The sequence below is a fragment of the Drosophila kikkawai genome, chromosome X (genome assembly GCF_030179895.1).
Source record: "Drosophila kikkawai strain 14028-0561.14 chromosome X, DkikHiC1v2, whole genome shotgun sequence".
NCBI classification, from domain to species: domain Eukaryota; kingdom Metazoa; phylum Arthropoda; class Insecta; order Diptera; family Drosophilidae; genus Drosophila; species Drosophila kikkawai.
Window position 1 is genome coordinate 18873606 of NC_091733.1, and position 20293 is coordinate 18893898.

At 40.6% G+C, this 20293-nt stretch overlaps 1 protein-coding gene across 3 annotated transcripts in view; it reads left to right on the plus strand.

The window, feature by feature from the left end:
• Positions 1-7164: 7164 nt before the first annotated feature.
• The window catches only part of dpr8 (defective proboscis extension response 8), a 133980-nt gene continuing 120851 nt past the window's right edge, over positions 7165-20293 (plus strand). The window contains exons 1-3 of one of the 3 annotated variants that reach the window (XM_070288277.1): positions 7165-7249; positions 7517-8502; positions 10219-10329. The gene's annotated coding sequence lies outside the window, so the exon portion shown is untranslated. The remainder of the gene's footprint in view (positions 7250-7516; positions 8503-10218; positions 10330-20293) is intronic. The other 2 variants (XM_070288279.1, XM_070288275.1) reach the window with 2 other exon arrangements.

Here is a 20293-nt window from a genome sequence, read left to right on the forward strand (position 1 = left end):
AAGCCACCCAAAAAGCCACCACCACGACCCACACAGAAAGTATTGTAGCGAAATATAGCCGCTGGCTTTAATCCCAATTAAACAAAGCTTAACAGGTGTCATTAGGAAAACTGCAGTGAGGTATACCTTAATCCCTGATATCCTTAAACGTTTTAGGGATTTTTGTCTTGAATATTTGATTTTGGGGGCGGTCAGGCGGTAAGGCCAAGTGAACGAGTTGGAGGTCAGCAGGCGGCATAATCACATCGCACAGCGGATGGCATTCCATATTGCACACTGGCAGGATGCGTTGGCAATTAGCGGGATATATCATTCGATTTTGTGCCTTCTGCACATTGAGACAATTTCTCGGAGATTATTCAATATCTAAACTATAAAAATCTGGAAAAAACTAAATAGAACCCTAAATTGTCCTCTTAGATATGAAAATAATGCCAAAGTAATTTTAATTTATTTAAAATTAAAGAAATAAAACAAAACAAAACACCACCCTGCACGGTTTGGGAAATCACAGTGTACCTCGAGGGATATCAATTCGCTGAAATTCCATATCGAATAGGCCGAATGGGGCGTGGCATGTCCTGGTCAACGCCACTAACCGCAGGATGCGCCCCTGCGTGAATGTTACAGCAATGAGCGGTTTTACAGTTGAGTGAATTAATCTACGCTCACAGTCGCATCAGCATATGGATGTGTCGTCGTGGGTCAAGGCACAGCGTAGCAAACGCATGGCACAGTGGGACAAAAACAAGTCGGTCTTTTTTTTAATTATTTAAGGACCTTTTCAGAATATCTAAGAATGTATTTAAAATTTATTTTTTAAATTTATAAAGCACCTTCTTTTGAGCTTACTGTAAGCCCAGCAAGAAAGTAGTATATCGATAGGAAAAGTGCAATTTGATTCATCGATAAATATATTGCAATCCTAATAATATCGAAGATTGATATAAAGAATATATTGCACTCCAAAAAATATTGAAAATATCTGAAGAGCATAGCAAATTCTTGTTTGGATTTATATTAAAGCAGGTCACAGATAGTAGCTTTAGAGATAGAAATATTACCGATGTATCAATGAATATCGATTTATTGCACATATATCGCCGTGATAATATTATAATATCTATGTATAAAGAACGTGTATCTGAACCTATTCATCATCAAACTTTAACCCTTCATCAAAATATCTTACATTTTCTTAAATTTTCCTCAAAAATCCATATATGTATATATTGCATATAAAATGTGCAATTAAATATTGTTTACCTTAGGGCTTAGCTAACAACCAGCCGCCTTGGCAAAAATAGTCGTCTCTGACAGCTGTCCATACGAAGGCACTGCAGCGTGTAGGAAAATATAAAGCGAAAGCTGCTTTGGTAACTCGGCAACTATGCAAAATAAACTACGCCTTGTGTCAAACGTGCTTATTATACGGGAAAAATACACCAACAAGCCAATGTTAATGGCGTAAACAAGGGCGTGTGCTGCCAAGATGGATTTGGCAAAACAAGTTAAGAAAATTGAGAATAAAATACAAACCTTTTTTATAAATAAAACAAGTATAATTATCAATAAATAAAGGCTTATATTTTGTATATTATATATTATATAATATATATATATATTTTCCAAAGTGCGAGTGCACACTCTCAGCGCTGAGGACACACACACGCACACAGGTGAGACCAATTATCAGGTTTTAATTTGCATTTGTAAGCACTGCAGTGGACTTCGGGCTCGGAATGCCGCCACTGCGCTGATGACATTGGCGCACCTGCCTCTCACCTGATTTCGATCATTGCCAATGTCCGACACCTTCTGCCCTGCTCACTTGTGAAAAGCCCTTCTCATGCAGCTTAAGCTTGTCCGAATTTGGCGTCATTTCCTCTTCCGTAAATATATCTATTTTTCAAGAAGTGCTTGTAAAAGGACTAAGGCTACAAGGAAAAATAAGGAAATTGCCATCATTAGATATTCAGTGCTTTTTAATTTGTTGAAAGATATTATTAAACGCTTGCAAATAGATCTAATATAGAAAACCTTTTTTTTATAAATAATACCAATGCCTTTTTGGTTTTGTTATGAACGATATCCTAATTGCAAATTTCAAGGGTATACAAACGTTGGCTTACCTCTGTTAGGTTCTCTTCCTGTTTTGATCTTATTTCAGACAAAAAAACCCATCGAAAATAACATCAAAAATTTGTATCGATATATTCTGATTTTCTGTTATTCGGAATGTTATTATCCTGCTGTTCGTTTAGCATTTCATTCGAGTTGTTTGTTTGCCATTATTGGCTGTCGGCGGTGCATTTACCACCCCCCTACTCTTATGGCCATTGTGGTTTTGTTATTGGCCGCTGATAAAATCATCAATAAATTAAAAATGAAACTAGGCGCGAGCTCACTTGCATCCCTTGGGCCACGCCGACGCCATCACTCACTCGGACACAATGCACAGAGAGAAATTGTAATGCAAATTGGAAAGTTAGAGAATGAATAATACTATTTGTGAGTGTTGAGAATTAAGGAAGAAAATATGTAAGATTAGCTAGTTTTCCTAGTTAAAAATTAGATTTTTGTTTATATAAATTCGATTTGGTTAGGCTTTTGTCTCTGTGTGGGGCTAGGCGCCTCTGTGTATGCCATGGTTTTTTTTTGCTTTTGCTAACCCAAAATCCATGATGCGGGAATTTTTGAGATTTTCCTACCTATAGTAGCTGTGACTAGTTGTCAACGGAGGGCATTGACACACTAGGGGTTATTTTGGGGTTAAAATGGCGTCAAAATATAGCTTTTCTTTAATCAAATTCTCTGAACTCTTGGTTTAATATTAAATGAATTATATCTATAATGAGTTCCTCCGGTTGTAGCCAAAGAGTTAACAATATATTTGAGGACTTTAATGTCCTGCTGTGGTGTTTTACTTTCCTTTCGGCCATAGTTCTTTGTTTGCTTACATAATCCCGCGTACGTGTGTGTACCTGGGCAGCAACAATAACAATGGGGCCGAGTAACCACAATAGAGAGTGTTGCTTAACGCATTAGGATGCATTGAAATGGGTGGGCCGCATCGCGTATACGCCGCGTGGCCGACGAGACACGTTCAATGGGTTTCCATGCACACTTTCCGGCAAAGTGCTGCTGCTTCTGGCACGTTGCAATTATGTAGGCAGCAGCAGCACCGATACAATACAAAAAATTGCCAAATTTTCATCATTTTATAATGAGCCAGGGGAAGGCCAAATATTATATCGCAATGAGACGGGCTGCTGACGCTGATAGATGCGAATTGAGGCCATTGTTCGCCCGTATTGTGGCTTAAATCTCCCGATCTATACACACATGCTCGGGCTCTGATGGATATTAATTATTGCGGGCCAACAATTGTGCTTTTCATTCTCGTTTGTCTTCTGCTTAATTAACTTGGCTCCGAAAAGCCATTCCCAGTCTTCCCTTAACCAAATGCAGCTGCATTGTTCGGGCCAAATCCTGAGCTCCTTGAATTGGGGCTCTTTATTTTGGGTAAGATTTTTCCCAAAATTTCCAGGGATAGCAGCTCATCATAAGCCTTGGCTTCAATTGATTTTTAGCTCATTCGTGAGACAATTTTGCTGCTGCCGCAATGGAACTTTTATGCGGCTCTTTGAATTTAATAGAATTTATGGATCTACCTATAACTCTTAGCTATACACTATACTACTCATATATCCTATATCTTTGGAGTGTCTCCTCGCATTATTCACTATAATTATGGCGCTTGCATAGTGTCTTTTTCAGAATGAATTGCTTGGACAATGCACAGCATCTTGGCCTTCTTTTAGGCTACCGATAATGCTGGTGCTGCTGCTGCTGCTGCTACTTTCTGTTTAATCAAACCCGAAACGCAATTAAATGTGCGCATCGTCATGTCGTCCAGTTGCCACTTGGGAGGCAATCCAAGACAATGGACGCCTGCCCGAAAATGTAGCACTAATGAGGCACATGCCACACGCACACCCGCCCGGCAACACCTACTTACAGACCACACTGTGGGGACGATTGCAGCTTTTGAGGGACAAAAACACATTTGAAAAGGTTGCTATGGGGTAAAGTTTGTAGTACTTCAGTTGAGTTAATTAAAGAACATACTTTATTGTGAAAAATAACACGGGTTTAGGGGTGCTTAAGGTATGATATGGATAAAGTATTATGGAGTTTAGACTGCTATATCTTACTTGAGAAAATATAAAAGGATTTAAAGATGTTGGAATATATAGCTGAATATAAATTTTGTAAAATTTCTTGTAACGTTTCTTCTACTACTTCTCAGAATATTTATATCAAAATTGTCGCCATGAGTGTTTCTTCCTTAGCTTTCATCGTTTTAATCTCCCTCCCAAGTTTCCTTAATTTCCTATATATTTTATATTATCAAAAAACGTTTTAGTAACTTTTTTTCATATCGATATCCTTTAAAGTGTTTAATAAAAAACACTCACCTGACCCATAGTGGACACATTTACCCCTCCTGCTCCCCTGCAGGTAGCCAAAAAGTTGCGCTCTGCAGTCGCGCAATTGTCAACAGCAAAACAATATACAAATAAATTGTATTTTATTTTACTTGAGCTGAAAGGCAGCGTCGTGAGGAGCTAAGCGCAGTTCAGTCTTTTGGCAGTCACACTGCGAGAAAATAGAAACTGAACAACTGAATAATATACCTTATAATTATAGACACTTATCAGAGGTACTATACGCTTTAATAGAACCACCACAGTTCTCTTCAAGTGAGCTTTATACATTCTTTATATATTCACAACAAAACCCAGCCAATTTGCCACAATTTCTGGCTCTGCGTGTAGGAACACCAAACACCGGGCACCGAAACGCGACGAAGACATTACAGGACTTGCCAGGGCAGGATCAGGAATGGGGAGAGAGGACAGTAGGCGTTCAGGTGAACGTCGTCACTGTAAATGCCGCGTCCCTATCTCCATCTCCACCTGGCCGTCGCAGTTGCATTTCGTGGCTGTTGCACTAAGACAAAGGAGGCGACCAGGACAATGGCTGCTGGATCCGTGCTCGGTGGATAAGCAGCAGCAGCAGCAACCAGTAAGGGAACAATAGCCTCACCCAGGAACAAGGCAGCAAGAGGCAGCCAGCAGTGGCGTAGCAAAGGATACACTTAATCCCGGGCAGGGGTACGGTTTCATCGATTGCCATTAGGATGAGCTATAATATTAGCTTAAATGGTATATTTAAAATTATAATTATTATAGGCAGAGTTTCGTGGTTTCTATAAATTGAAACTAAAGCCACAGCATCTGCGGGGTATGCAAAAGTCCAAGGACACTGGTGTAGTGTGCTCGTGTATCCTTAACAGCAAGACGTAACTACTTACATATATACTATGTAAGTAGTTACGTCTTGCTGTTAAGGATATAGCAACTATATAGCAACTCTCGATGGCGGACTGCTCCTCTTGATTTAAATGAGACTTTAATGGCTCATAGAGGGGACTGCTACGATTTGGCTGTCAGCTTGGAGAAGCAACGGCAAGATGGAAGATGGAAGGCGCCTTTGGATGGCTCATCCAAGCCGCACTTTTCCCCCAAGCGAGCCGAAGGACACACTGTCACTGAATTCATTGCAGCTGCTGCTGTGCGGCCTCCCATAAATGCAGAAACTTTCCACCGAGGCTGCCTCGATATTGTTGCACTTTTTATGCCGCGTTTACCCCACTTTTTGGCGCTCTTTTCCCCACCTGCATGCAACAGAGTTGCAGTTCCCTCTCTCTCTCTTTTTGGCTGCCTGAGTGCAATATTTTAATGACAACTTCCGGTAGGGAACGGAGGGATAAAATCAACTTGATGCTGCTCGACGATGCGCGAACCGAGCGAAGTGAGTGCAAAGGGCTTAGGACAGGCAACCGCAACACTAGCAACATGCAACAGCAGCAGCAGCAACTGCAGCCCAGAAGAAAACCCGTTGAAGCGAGCAGCCCTAAGAGATTTCCCCACTGCCTAGCATCACACCAAATTCAAATTCGAGTCCTAGTGGCAAGTCAGGGCAAAAGTAAAGCAAAGTCAGCAAAGTGCAGTGCGCACCAAATGCACTCTGAGATACGCCGCTTGGATCGGTGTTAATCGGTTCGTTATTGGTGTGATGGAACAAAACATAAGTACCTATATATACCAATAAGTGACTTGGAATATATGATATTACAGGCACTGTGTGGAGTTTAACTAAACTTGGGTTAAACTCAAAGGGCAAAGATACACCCACAACTTTAGATACAAAAAAAGGTAGCCTCAGCCTTAGACAAAGATGATGAAGTTGCAGAGGGCCTAAGATATTACAAGATGCACTACGATTTGTATAAGATATTCTAGGATATACATAGCTATTAGCATAACAATATGGTATTTATAATTGGCTTTGTTTAAGTCCTTTCTTAATTAAAAAGAATTGCACTTGCTTTGCTGGTCAAACTTTGGCGAATTCGCCCTAAAGATCTCCCGGCGAAAAATCTCACACGTGTGTACATATAATTCCCAACTGGTTTTAACATCTATGACATGAGGTTATGGCTGCCGGCCTTGGGAATACAAAGTGGCGAGCGCATGTGGATACATGTTTGTGATATTAAATTTTATTAAATATTACCCTTAAATTAAGAAACAAATCTTTTAGGTTAATAATTTTATGAGTTTACACTCCAAATTTCTTTAATAACTTAAAATTAGAACAGCCAGGGTAAGCCCTTTAAATTCCTTTTCTTTTCTCCTTTACCGGTGGTAAAAAAAACCCTGAGCGTAGTGACACACTGGCCGAGTTCAAGATGCAGTTACATTGGCAGGACTAGCGGTGAAAGGATGGGCGGTATACCCGCCCGGTCTGCGGCTGTCAGCTTAATTTGCCTGCACTCGCGCTGGCGGTGCGTGTGTAATGTATTTGTCGCGCGGAATTCCCTTGAACTTGTCCGGCGGCAGGAGCACGGAAAGGAGGATGCAGGAGGAGAAGGAGGCATGAGGCACAGAAACCGGAGCAACAGCAGGCAGTCGCGACTTTAGTCTTCGTCAATAGCATATCCTGACGAAGGATCCTTCGTGGCTGCACTTGCAGTTGCAAGTTGCAAGCGCTGCGAGCCTTTCGGCCACCGACTGTCCTGTCGCTTGCAGGCATCGCACGAGGCGCAGGAATCCCGAAAAAATGGAGTCCACAAGGGGAATCGTCAGAGATGGCAGCTACCTAAGGCAAAGGGTGGATAGTAAGTGAATTTTAATTGGTAAATAAGTTAACTTTTTAAGATTTAGATTAATTAAATTAAATGCAAAAAAAATAAGGAATGGCTTTCTATTTACTTGAATTTTTTATGCCTATCAAAAAACTGTTTTTGAAAATATTATTAAAAATTATTTTACATTCAAAACACCAATCTCTATGAGCTTGAGCATCGTACAGGCAGGAACGGCGTTGGACAAGGCTATATCCTTATTCCCTATGAATAAAACGAGCTTTATTTATTTACTTTCAGGATCCAAAGGCACATATATGGAACTCCTTCTCATCTCTGCCACAGACACCATCCACACACGCGTTCCACAGCGACCGCTTTGCGCCTGCGCATCCCTGCCGAGGTCCGCAGGGTGAAAAGCCGAAGCTGAGCACCCAAAGCGGCGTCGTCGGCGGGAAACGGAAGCGGCGAAGCCGACGAGCAACGAAGCCCTCGTGCGACCTGCGAAAGGTGCATGTCGATGGACTGCGGGGGTGTGTGTGGAAGCCAAAGGCTGAGGACTCGGCGCCGGCTCGGCAGACGCGAGTCATTGGCCGAGTTTCGAGTACGCTCGGCTCTCCTCCGTTCAGTTTCATTTGGGATATCAGGCGCTGTGGTTTGTGCACGCGGACAGAGACTGCAAATCACTCGATTCGCTTGGGTTCGCAACGCTTGGACTCGATTCTGTTCGATTCGATTTGATTCGATACGATTCGCACTCGAAATTGGAGTTGACATTGCCATTAAGCGAACCATTGAGACTGGTCAGTTCAACGGCTCGCGCGTTGGTTCCCTCGCTCGTTCGTTGTACGCGGCGGGTACGTGATATATCAGGTGGATCGTCTTCGTTCTCGTCCTCTCATCCTCCTCACCCCTCGGAACCACCCCCTCAGTCGCCCGTTGTTCCCCCCTCCCGCCGAGTCGGTAGCGAAAGCGAAATCAAAACGCGCCGCGAAAGCGTGCCTCCGTCAATTGCATCTGTTCCGTGTTCCGTGTTGTTATTGTTGCTTTTTTTTCGGTTACACGTCTGAGTGCCACTCTGTTCTCCCCTTTTTTTTTTTGGTTTTCGGTTCTCAATTGACGAAAAAATAAATACAAATATAACTAGAAAACGAAGAAAATACAACGATAGTTTTGCCAGTGAAATGTAAACATTGAAAAGTGAGAAATGCCAACTGGAAAAGTGAATTGATTCGTTTGCAACTGCAGGAACGTAGCATATTTTTCGGGGCGCAATAATTCAATTAGTAAGTTTCCAGCGGGTGTGTGTGTGTGTGTGTTAGTGTGTGCAAGGGTGTGTTAGTGTGTGCGTGTGTGTGAGAGCCTTGAGACTGTTGCTGTTTGCTGTTGCCACCAGGAATATAACAATTAAAGTAACAAGACTTTTGCTTAGTGTACAAGATCTTGTCAATGTTTTAATTTTTTTACACAAAAAGTTAGTTCTTTTATAAAGAAATATAAAAACAAAGCCCTAATTTACAAAAGAAATATATAATATAACAATTTCGGAATAATTATTTATAAATTAAGCAGAATCTCAACTCAAAACAGAATAGGATTAAACTTTAAATTCTTTAATTTGAAAATTAATATATTTCCTGTCAGAACCAGACTTTTTTTTGCATATATTTTCTATTTATAATTTCCAAGTTATTGCTAAAAATCGTAGAATAAAACCCCAGCTTTGTTTTTAAAAGTAACCACAAACCCCAAGAACTTTTACCAAGTCCAGGGATACTAATCAGATTTCCAACAAAAGTTATATTAAATGAAGAAATCAATATTATTTCAAGACAAAGGCCTGAATTCAATCTTGGTAAAAGTGGGTTGTCCCCTTGGCAAACTTATTTTTTAACCAAAAATGCTTTTGGCCCGAAAATCAGGAGAAAAATGGGAAAAGATGAAAGCCATCCACACCTGGGCCAATAGGGAACATAAATTTTCAAGTTGATTCCATGTGCTGCCTAAAAAAAAAAAAAAAAAGAAAATAAAATAAAAAAAGCAAGAAAGAAAAACCAAACGAAAATGTTTAAGGCAAATGCGAACTTTCACTCAATTTATTCGAACTTTTGCCGCCTGCCCAACGATTTTGCTTTTCGTCGGGTTGTTGCTTATTTTTTTTTTCTCTTTGGCAAAAAAAAAAAATCGAATCAGCCAGGAGCAGGAGCAAGAAAAATAAGGAGAAAAATGCGATAATTTAATCTGCTTTAAGCTGGCGAAGCTAGAGAGCCTAGGACCGATTCTCCTAGGACCCAGGAGAGGCTTGAGCCTCTCCAAGTTAGAGGCTCTATAGGCCAAAGGCAGACTTGCCGTCGCGTCTAAGCAAATTAAAAACTTTTGCTCCCTGGGTTGCTTCCCAGGACTTCGTCACGTCCGGGGCAGTTTTTTTTTTTGTTTTTTTTTTTGCGAGTATATTGTATATGCATAAATTCTGTTTATGCCAAAAATCCAGTCGGCAATAAAGTGCGCCTTCAATTTTGCGCAATAAAACGGCAAATGCGAAATAAATGCGGCGCAGCTGACGGGCAGAAGATCCTGGCCAGGAGGTTTTCTTCGCAGGATGTCATTGTCAATGGATGGAGTGCGAAGTGCGAACCAAGTGCCAGCCAGGGCTTCGATACATTCGACTGGCCATAAAAGCTGGCATAAAGCAGCGCCTAGATGGAAATCGAGAGACAGCCGCGCCGGCTTATAAATATGCGCGACTTTATTGCCCCCGGGAAGTGTTATGTGCGAATGTTCTCCCCCTTTCCTTTTTTTTTTTTCTTGTACGCGCTTCTCCTTTTTTTCGCATTCCTGGCCTACGAGGACACCTGGTCCTTGCTGGGTCCCCTGTTATCCTTGTGCAGAAGTAGCAAATGGCATTGCTGATTAAAGTGCCAGTCGCACACGCACTCACAGAGGGAAAGAGGGGAATCCCTCTTCTCTACTCACACACACACACACACACTTGTCCCCAAAAGCAGGAGCAAAAGTCAAAACTCAAACTCAAACTCGAGACTTCTTTCTGTGACGGCCACGCCCACCTGCGCCAACAGAAGCAGCCGAAGAAGGCGGGTGGCGCTAAGTAGCAGGTAAGTGCGGCAATAAAAATAAATGGCAATCGCGAGCCGCGCATCAACTTTTTCGCACATTTTATTGGATCTACCACAAAAGGAAATGCAGTGAGCGAAAATAGGGAGATCTACTACTGGATTTAAGGGATTTTAAAGGCTCTAAGTTGATTATTCAAAAGATATATTGATGGGTTAACATTTGTGGAGTAAAAATAGAAAAAACTAGCTAAATAGAGGATCTTTCTTCTATAATAATTAGCAATATCATCTATCAAAGCCCCAAGCTTTCTGTCAGTGTACTTATAAAACGTGAACATGAACCTGAACCTCAGTGAAAACCTCTCTATAGAGAGTTGTCGATGGTGCGAGTTTGGCTACTCCTGGAAATAGAATAGTAATGAGGATAGTCCAAATGGAATTCATAAGCCTGAGCGTGGGGGCAGAGGTCCAGGTGGATTTGAAAGACAAACATGTTGATTAAAGGTTTCGGTAAGGTTTCTAAAGGACTTCAAATAACACGTTACACTTCTTTAACTTGAAATAAGAAGCAATTTTGTTACAGAAATGCAAAGGATTTATAGATGCAAGCTTACTTTATTTGGTACATTTTCAAGAGTATATATACAAATAGTATATAGCATATAGTTCAGCTGACTTTGTTAAATATATTTTAAGAACATTAGTGGTTTTAGTAAGCCCCAGTGGGCCGTAATGAACACGTTGATAGGTGAATTTTGTTGTAGAGTTTCCATCTGGAAATGATCTCCCTTTCAGAAATAAAATGGGAATTCTTTAGCAAGCAAAATTGTACCTGGAACTGGGATCATCGTTTAGGCTTATGAGTACTATGACTTCTTGGCTCAAATTGACCTTTTTAAATGCAATTATAGATAATTCTCCAAGATATGGTTGATATTATACCTCTCACCCTTGAACTATAGAAAATCAAGTTAGTCATTAAAAGCACCTGGTTTGTGAGCTGAGTTCCTTTCAATATTGCATGCAAATTATCTTTCTAACTACTTAATGAGGGAAGCAACCATGGGCATAGCTATTAGAAAAAGCAATCGGGTTATTAGATATAGCTTCGAAGCTATTAGATATACCCTCAATCCACAATAATCGGCATTCAAGCTTGGGATAATATAACTAGAAAATAACTAAAAAACCCTTGGAAAAAGTAGCTCAACTATTCAGCGAAAGTGGCGTTTTTCCCCTTGGCTCTCAATTGATAGCGCTATTTCATACAGGTGCCACGCATTTTCAGACTGCCACGGGTGCTAGTTTAATTTATTTCTATACTTTTTTGCTTGGCTTTACCTGAGCACGGACCCTCCATCTGTCTGTCTGTCTGTCTGCCTGTATGTCCTCTGAAAAGACGTTGTTTGGCGCTCTTATAAATGCCATAAAAAGAGTCCATTACGGGGCTAAATGTGTTTGCTGTTTCGTCGTACGTTTCGGCTACAAGTTGGCAACTCCGGCGGCCATATGGGCAATAACCTACTCCCTCCCTCCGGCCATGGCTGTGTGTGTGTAATGTGTATTTGCATTGTAATGCGAGCCGCGAGCGGTGATCACTCATTGCAGGTGTCGACAGCTGGTTTTTGGACAGAGCACCAATGCGATGCCAAGTGACGAGGGCTTAACGCCTCCCGCCCGGCCTCCCACAGTTGGTGTAATGTGTTATGTTATGTGCTGCAATCCAGAATTTCATTGCCTGCGATTATGGTTTCTGTTTAGGCGGTTCTCGGTTCTCGGTTCTCGGTTCTCGGTTCTCGGTTTCCGGTTCTCGGTTCCTGGTTTACGGGTCTCGGCTCACTGCGAGTGGATTACGGATTCGCCGGGTCTTGCTACTCCGCCGCAGAGTAATTGGTCATTAGAAATGCTTTTACGAAGCGGATTGTGCGGAGCCCGGGTTAGCGTTGCATTGGACGTAACAGATGGGCATCGTAAATAGTAATAAGGGTTGGCGAAGCAGTAATAATACTTGATAATTTATAAATAAATCCAAGGAGAGAAAGAGTTTTCTAAAATTATATATGTTTTTGCAAGAGTCTATATCCCTGACTGGGATTCAGTGGTAGAGCGAAGACAGAATCCTACGAAAGATAAAAGAAAGTATATGTTGGAAGTGGGAATAGAGGGGAATAGCCGATTCTGTGAAAGAAAGAAAAGAGAATTCTGTGAAAGAGAGTAGAGAGGATACCTTAAAAGTCACAAACCCAAAATCTGTGTCCCTGAACATGATGCACAACATCGTGCATGGATTTAACATATATTCATCCATATATCAGTGTGCCCGTAAATAGTAGTGGTGCTTGGACACTTCATCTCATTTTGCTATCTGTTATTCGCTTTCCAGAACCCATCTCCCTGCCATTGTGAAGGGCATGCTAGCCGGAAGGAGCGCGAGAGGACAACGGGAAAAGCAATAAGCTTGTTTGTATTTGTATTGCACTTATGCGCTGATTGCTTTTCAGCGCAATTTGCTTTTAAGCGATTCCTAGTTCTGTTGCTCCCTCCCTCCCCTACCTACCATCCATTTCTCACCTGTGCCAACCCTCACCTGCATTTCGGTTAGTTAAGATGAAGTTCATCAGTGTCTTCCCTGCTCCGCCCGCTACTCTCCACTCTCCACTGTCCATTCTCCGGCTCATTACAAGACGAGAGCAGAGCTCACAAGAAAAGGGGTTTGTGGAGGAGCGGGAAAAGCACACACTGACGTGCACATCCTGGCATTCAGACATTCCCACCAACACCTCTAGTGCTTGGTGTACACAATTCCATATAAGGTTCCCACTGGAAGGCAACGCAGTCAAAAATCATTGGATTACCTGTAAAACACAAAGCATTTTAGGGGTTTGGGAACCTATTTTTAAGGCAGTTTGTTTGTTTAATTTTAAATAATTGCACTTCTAGAGTAAATAAAACACTAAAAAGGGTCTACAAAAATTTAGATAAACTAGAAAAATAAATTCTGAGCTAGTTCTTACTCTAACTAAGCCTTAATGATACCATTTACTAAAGCCAGAATCTCTATTATATATATTTTAATAGGATTTCTGTCACTCTTTCATCGTCAGCTTGGCTTGCTTTTTTTGTCTCAGTGCAGGTGTCGATCTGGGATTGAGCTTTGGCAAGGTTCTGGGTCCTAGGTTCGGGGTCTGGGTCTGGGTCTCGGTCTGGGTGCCGGTCATGTCCGTGTCCGTGTCGGTGTCCGCTTCTCATGTCCATGTCCGTGTTCGCTCCGCTTGCTCATTTTCAATTTCGTTTACAGCATAGAAATTTTTGCAGTTTGCTGTTTTTTTTTTTTGTGTTTCTCCTCTTGTTTGTGCTTTCCATTTTATTTCATCTTCATTTTCATTTCAACGATCCCAAGCACCCAACATCCCATTGTGTATGGCCTTTCGCAGCGGTTTTTTGTTTGGATTTGATTAGAAAAAGCCAAAATATGGTTTATGATGTGATGTAATATTACAAATTATATGTAAGTGATAAGGGAAAATAGAGGTAGATGGGAGTATCACTTTCTTAGGTCTGATAGTAGGAGTAAATATTACAAAGAATCCCAGAAATAGGGTCCTTTGTTAGCTTTAACTATTTGAAATAATTAATTAAAAATATTTGTAGAATTATCAGTTAATTAACTGGTGTGTATACAACTTAATCTTTTCTACTATCAGGCTTCTGGAAACCTAACTCAAGATTTTCCCTTTGATTTGTAGCCTTCCTTTAAGGATTTAAAAACAAAAGTACCATACATATATCCTTCATGCTGCGTGGGTGGCTCCGAGAAGTATGCAACAAAAGTTGCTGCCATTGTTGCTGCATGCTGCGAATTCAATAAACGAAAAAGAAATAACAAAAAGCAAAAGGATAAAAAAAAGTAAAAAAAGGGAGACGAAGAAATGAAAAGGCCAAACAACAAGAGCAGCATTTCAGCTATTCCAAATTGTCATTCCCTGCTATTCCTGCGCTATTCCATCTCTCCATTGCACCGCTATCTTTCCCTCTCTCTCTCTCTCTCTTTCTGTCTCCCCCCAACTCACATCCTTGTAGCAGGGCGAACATTCTGTTATCCTTCGTCCCGACAGTTGTAGTTGTAGTTGTGCCACTGCATTTTTGTTTATTGTCATTTCAGTTGTGCGCCAGGCTGTTTAGTGTGGCCAGGAATGTCGTCGGAGAGGGGGAGGAAGTGGTTGCCATTCCTGCTGCATTATCCTTTATTATATTGCCGGCATTAATGTTTCCGTTTTTTTGCGATCGAGCCTTTTCCCCAGCTAACTAGATTGGTTTCGGAATTTCGTTTGGATAATTAGTGTATTATTAAATATATATTTCATGAATAATTAGCTTTAGCATGGATTATTATTTAAGTAAATTTGCTTAAAAACATTCCTCACCTGTGATCCCTTTCCAAATCCTGTTTCTGGCTGACCAGTCCAGCCTTAAGCCCTGCGATCCCTTGGCGTTATTTGTTTGCCGCTGTTGCCGACTCTCTTCCTACTTCTTATTCCCCCCCCCCCCTCATTTGGATATATTCTTAACTGATTTCTGAGAGTTATTTTTAAAAAAGGAATTTCAGCAATTGCACACGCAACGCGGCCCTTAAATAATAAATAAGCCAAGCCACGCACGTCAGGCGGGGGAAAACAAAGGCAACAGTAGCAGGAGAAGGAGCCGTAACCGGATTCCGGGATTCGGGAGAATATATATGTATATATAGTACACATATTCGTGGCCCCAGTTTCTTTTTTTGTTTTTTTTTTTTTTCTTTCGGCCAGCCGCAGGACGATTGTCCTTTTGGCCAGCTCAGCTGGAGTCTGGGTTAAGTGCGGCATTAACAATCAATTACAAGCATTACGAACCGTAAAACTGAAGCATTGACCAAATACCAACTCCTCATGTCCTGCCAGTGGAGGGCATTACTCACTCACACGCGCACACACACGCACACGCACACACACACTCAGACACACTGAAAGTGCGCTGTGAAAAATGTTGCGTGCCAAGTAAACGCAGTTAAAATAAAAGAAGAAAGGCGGTGTTTGAGTTACGGTTTGTTGGCTCCTCGTTTAAGTATAATAAGCCAAGGAGTATGATATATGAGGTACAAATTATAGTCAGGTGAATTGAAGCTTAAATCTGTCAAAGGCCAAAAGATAGAAGAAGGTGTGAATAAGGACTACAGAAATCAGGAAACTCGAAAGTATGCTTTGAGAGTTTTACAGTTGAGCTAGAAATATATTTTAAATAAATTATAAAAACTATATATAAATACAAAAATATTCTTAAATATTCTTAAATCTTATTTTATTTTTATTAATTTGCATACATTCTTTTTAGGTTTCCTTTGAACTGGAATTGTAAGCTTATAATTTCGAGATTCCATTATATATTTTTTTAGCCAAGATTGGGTAAGGAATTTAATTAACTCAAAGAACCAAAATGAACCCTCTCCTTGGTCCTGGCTTTCCGCTCATTAGTTGATGACATTATTTTTTTTTTTTTTTGTATCCGAGAAATTTTCTTCTTTGAAGTGCACCTGAAGTCGGTTTCTTTGTTTCCCATCTCCATTTCTAGGACTGTGGTGGCTCTAGCCCTCCTTTGTCTTGTCTTGTGAGCTCTTGTTTTTTTTATTTTATTTTATTTCGTCTGTGTCCTGTTTTCTGTTTTTATTATTATTTTTATTTTCGGCTCTCGTTTTGTATTGTTGCTTTCGCACTTGAGCGACAAAACAAACGATGTCGACGCCGGCAAAATAATACAAATAAAATTTATTGTGGTCAAGTTATACACGCACACTCAAGCGGAGCAGTAACTCACATTGGGGAACGTAAATACAGTGAGAGAAAATGTAGATATTAATATATATAAAGTAGTCAAACAATTTGAGAATTGCTGTAAATAGTAGAATTTCGAAATGGATATAAGAATAATTGAAAGAAAGGTTTTTTTGTTGTAGTATATTCTTAATTAAAGATATGTTTTTATAATAATATATAATATAATATACAATATATATATAATAATAAAACAGACCACAAGATTAGCTTAAATAGAAAATTAGAAATACACTTTTAGAGCTACAATTTATTTCCCAAATACCATTGGAACCTTTTGAACTACTCGATTTTTCTCCCTGTGCAGATACAGATACAGACACAGATAGAGGGAGGGACTGACTGAAACAGCGGAGAAGGACATCAAGCAAATGCCAGACGCATTGTGCACAGATTTATGCCGCCTGCTTCCCATGAAAAATGAGTTGGCATTGGTCGTCAGCTGCTCGCCTCGACCTGCCCCAGGACTCCGCCCCTGCCCTTCCCCAGCTCTTTAATGGCCATTGTTATGACTGTTATGTTGATTATAAGCTTCTCGTACAAACGTTCCCTTCTCCCGGTTTTCCCGTTTTCCCTTCGCCAAAAAATCAAAACAGGCCCAAACTGCATAGAATCGTGTGTGTGTGTGTGTAGAGAGAGAGGCCTCTGACATTTTTGGGACCAACGAAGAGTTCTCCCCTTTCGTTTCTTTTTTTATTTTTGCAAATGGAAATAGAAAAACAACAACAACGAAAATGAAAATAAAAAATTTTGTAAATTTGAATTTTCCTACTGCGCCGAAAGGTGTAAAGCCTGATGAGGGTTAAGCGGTGCCTGTGTATGTGGGTATGCACATGGAGAAAAGGAGGTGATTATTTATATATTTTTAATAGCATGTGTAGTCAAATTAATTATTTAAAAAATGATGTAAGATTAAAGCTAAGATGTTTCTGCCTTAAAAAAGGTAAAGAATGAAATATATAATTAAATATAAAAAGTGCTCAATAAATAATAATTTATTTCTAGTTATTTCCTAAAAAAAAAATTTTAAATATTATATCACAAAATCCCAAATCTGCAGCTTGAAGGAGTTTCCTTTTAGTTTAGTTCTCTTTCCAATTAAGGTTACTTTTTACATGTATTCTATTTTTATAAGCTACAAAATACACAAAACAAAAATCTTTATAATGTTTTTAATTATTTAAATTTCACATATTCATATTTTTTTCAATTATTTAATATCAGAAAAGTGAGATAAAGTTTGTTAATATTTGACATAAGATCGACATTTTTACATTACGATATATTCTCGATAAATCGATAAATAAGATTTCTAGCTTAGTTGAACAATAATGAGAATTTATATAGATTTAAATAAAAATGATTTTTAAAATTGTTTACAAATAACATTAACATGTATTGATATTTATTCAATGCTATCGATAATACCGATATCTTTACTTTAAATTCGATAATCCTAGTTCCCCCTACATCTTTTTTTCAGTGCACTGCTGTGTGCTGTGCCAGCGGAAATGTTTTTGCCTTGTCCGCTGACGGAGCACAAACCAAAAAGGGGCAAAGCTAATGGGTTGGGAAGTGCCGGCGGAGCAGGGCAGCAGATTATAAAAAGTGTATATAAACAACTTTCCATTGCCCGCCAGAACCACCCCACCGACGACTCACCTGACCCGCCCCGCCCCGCCACGCCCCTACCCGCTTGGCCGCTTTATATTGAAATATTTCTGTGGTCATGCAAATTTAATACGCCGCATGAGGAAAACAAGCGAAACCCGAAACCGAAACTGAAGCCAAAGCCAAAGCCAAAGCCTCTTGGCCCCACGTGTGCTAATTGGCGGTGCCGCCAAAAAACAGAGGTTCGGGTCAACAGGGGGGTGGTGCAGTGCAGTGGCCAAAAGAGCGTAACAGCCAAGTTAGTTTTTTAAATATTAAAAGACTCTTAAAACTATTGAGGCGACACTGAGACCAGGGTTAAGTGTTTAAGGATCAATATTTCATTAATAATAAGGGGGAAAAGAAGTTCTATTTTACAAGTGATTTTTAAAGAAAATTTAAATTATAATTTTACAGGTATTTATCTTAGCTTGTTGTTTGTGATTATTATTTTTTATAGGAGAACTTTTGCTAGTCGAGTTTGATTGAAGCCACCCTATACTTCATATACTCCTGTCACGGAACTCCTATAAAACTATATCCTGATCTCTAGCTTTATAGAGTCCTGGCCTGAAAGCGCCAGATTGAGCCATGCAAATTCGATTCCTGATTCTTGGCTCTTAGCCCCCCAAAATCCTATATCATCTGGCTTGAGGCAAAAGCTACATAGTGGCATGACTGGCTGTAAACATTGTCCAGCTACATTTCGCTTTACTTTTTTGGTATTAAAGGTTGGTTACAGTCACGGGGGTGCAGGGGATTTTTTATGGTAACTTTTTGGGCTGGCTCTCCCCTGCGGTCAACAGGCAAACGGAGGCTGCACAGTGTAGCTTTATAAAATTGTTACCTTTGAAATGTATACTAAACTCTGCTTATAAAGGTTAGTTTAATATATTTTTTATATTTTTTTCAGGCTTTAAAAATATTATTTCTAAATAAATTTAGTCTTGAGGAAAGGCATTTCCTTAAAAATTTAGGTTTGTATTTTTTAACACTTATCTATGACGAATTCTGTATTCTCCGCTTAGAATTTATTTATTTTTCAATTTATGTATTATATATTTATATAGACCGTATTTGATCTACACAACTTCTGAGCTCTATTTCCGTGCTGTGCCTTGGCCAAGGACTGCCAAAAGCTTTGCGGTTGTTGACTTGCTGGTTTTGTTGTTGTTGTTGTTGTTGTTGCCGTTAAGCCTGTCATTCCCAGGACGAGTCTACAGCCGTAGGATCAGGAGTAGTCTGAATCCGAAAGCGTGTCCACAGAGGGACAGAGCGGCAGGCCGGAAGTGCTGCATTGCGTCCACTTCCGGCCCGGCCCGGTCCTTTTCCATGGAAACCTTTCGTTCTCTCTCCCTGGCTCTCTGGCTCTCTCCAAGTGCTGTTTCCAGTTTATTTAACATGCCATTTGTTGGGCCATGCCAAAATGGATTTATTGCTGTAGTTGCTGCATAAATCATGACGCTTTTCACGCACTTTTCCACACGGCGGCCAGGAAAAGACGTCGCGGTGCAGAGCTTTGGCTAACCGAAAAGCCCCCCGGAGCCGGGATTTGAACGTAACTAAACTTTGCAGGACGAAAGCAAAGTAAATAAAGGCCGGAGGCTGAGATAGAGTATTGTCTTAATGACGAGGCTAAATGCTGAATTGCTTTTTCGTCCTAGTTTTTTCACTTCTCCTCTCTCTCTCTCTATCTCTGTGTATCTAAGCCAGCTCAGTTCTGTCGATCAATCTTGGTCAAATCTGAAGGGAAATCAACATTTCGATATTAGCCGCTGTTGAACTTAGCCAGCACTTCACTGAATGCAAATTTATTACATAATAATTGCACTGACATGGCTAAAAGGGCTGCCAAAAACGACCAAAACCCGCTTTCTGGCCATTTTCCTGGGCTACCTGTCAATTCATAAATGCAGCAAAACGAAAACTTTCCTCTGTCCTTTTAAGGCAAAATGCAAACAAAAACAAAAAACGTAAAGAAAAAAATAAAATTAAGCTCTAAACAAAGGGACCACGACCAGGCTGGAGGGCAGGATGAAGCTAAAAATTCGAAACAGATTCCAAATCTATTTAAAAGTTATGGCCGCAACTATTTGCGGCCTGCAGAGGAAGTGCCAGGAGGAAGCGCCAGGAACCTGGAGCAGAATGCAAGGTGCGACATGCAGGTGCTGGGGCAGGTGCTGGGGCAGGTGCCGGTGCCGGTGCCGGTTCCCTTTCTTCCTCCAAAATACTGCGGGAATATCTCTCGATGGCCACTGAAAGTGGCGCTGTTGATGGGTGACGTTGCCCAAACTTTTTGACACTTTAAAAACTTTGTCCACACACGCGTACCCTGGCTGTCGTATTTGGCCAGCCTGGTCCTGAAAGTTACGTTAAATGGTTTTAAAGGTTTCGGTTTTAGGGGTTGTGCCAAGCCTAGCCAAGCCATGGCCCTGGTCCTGGTCCTGGTCCTCGTCCTTGTGCCAGTCTATGCAAAGTTGCTCACAGTT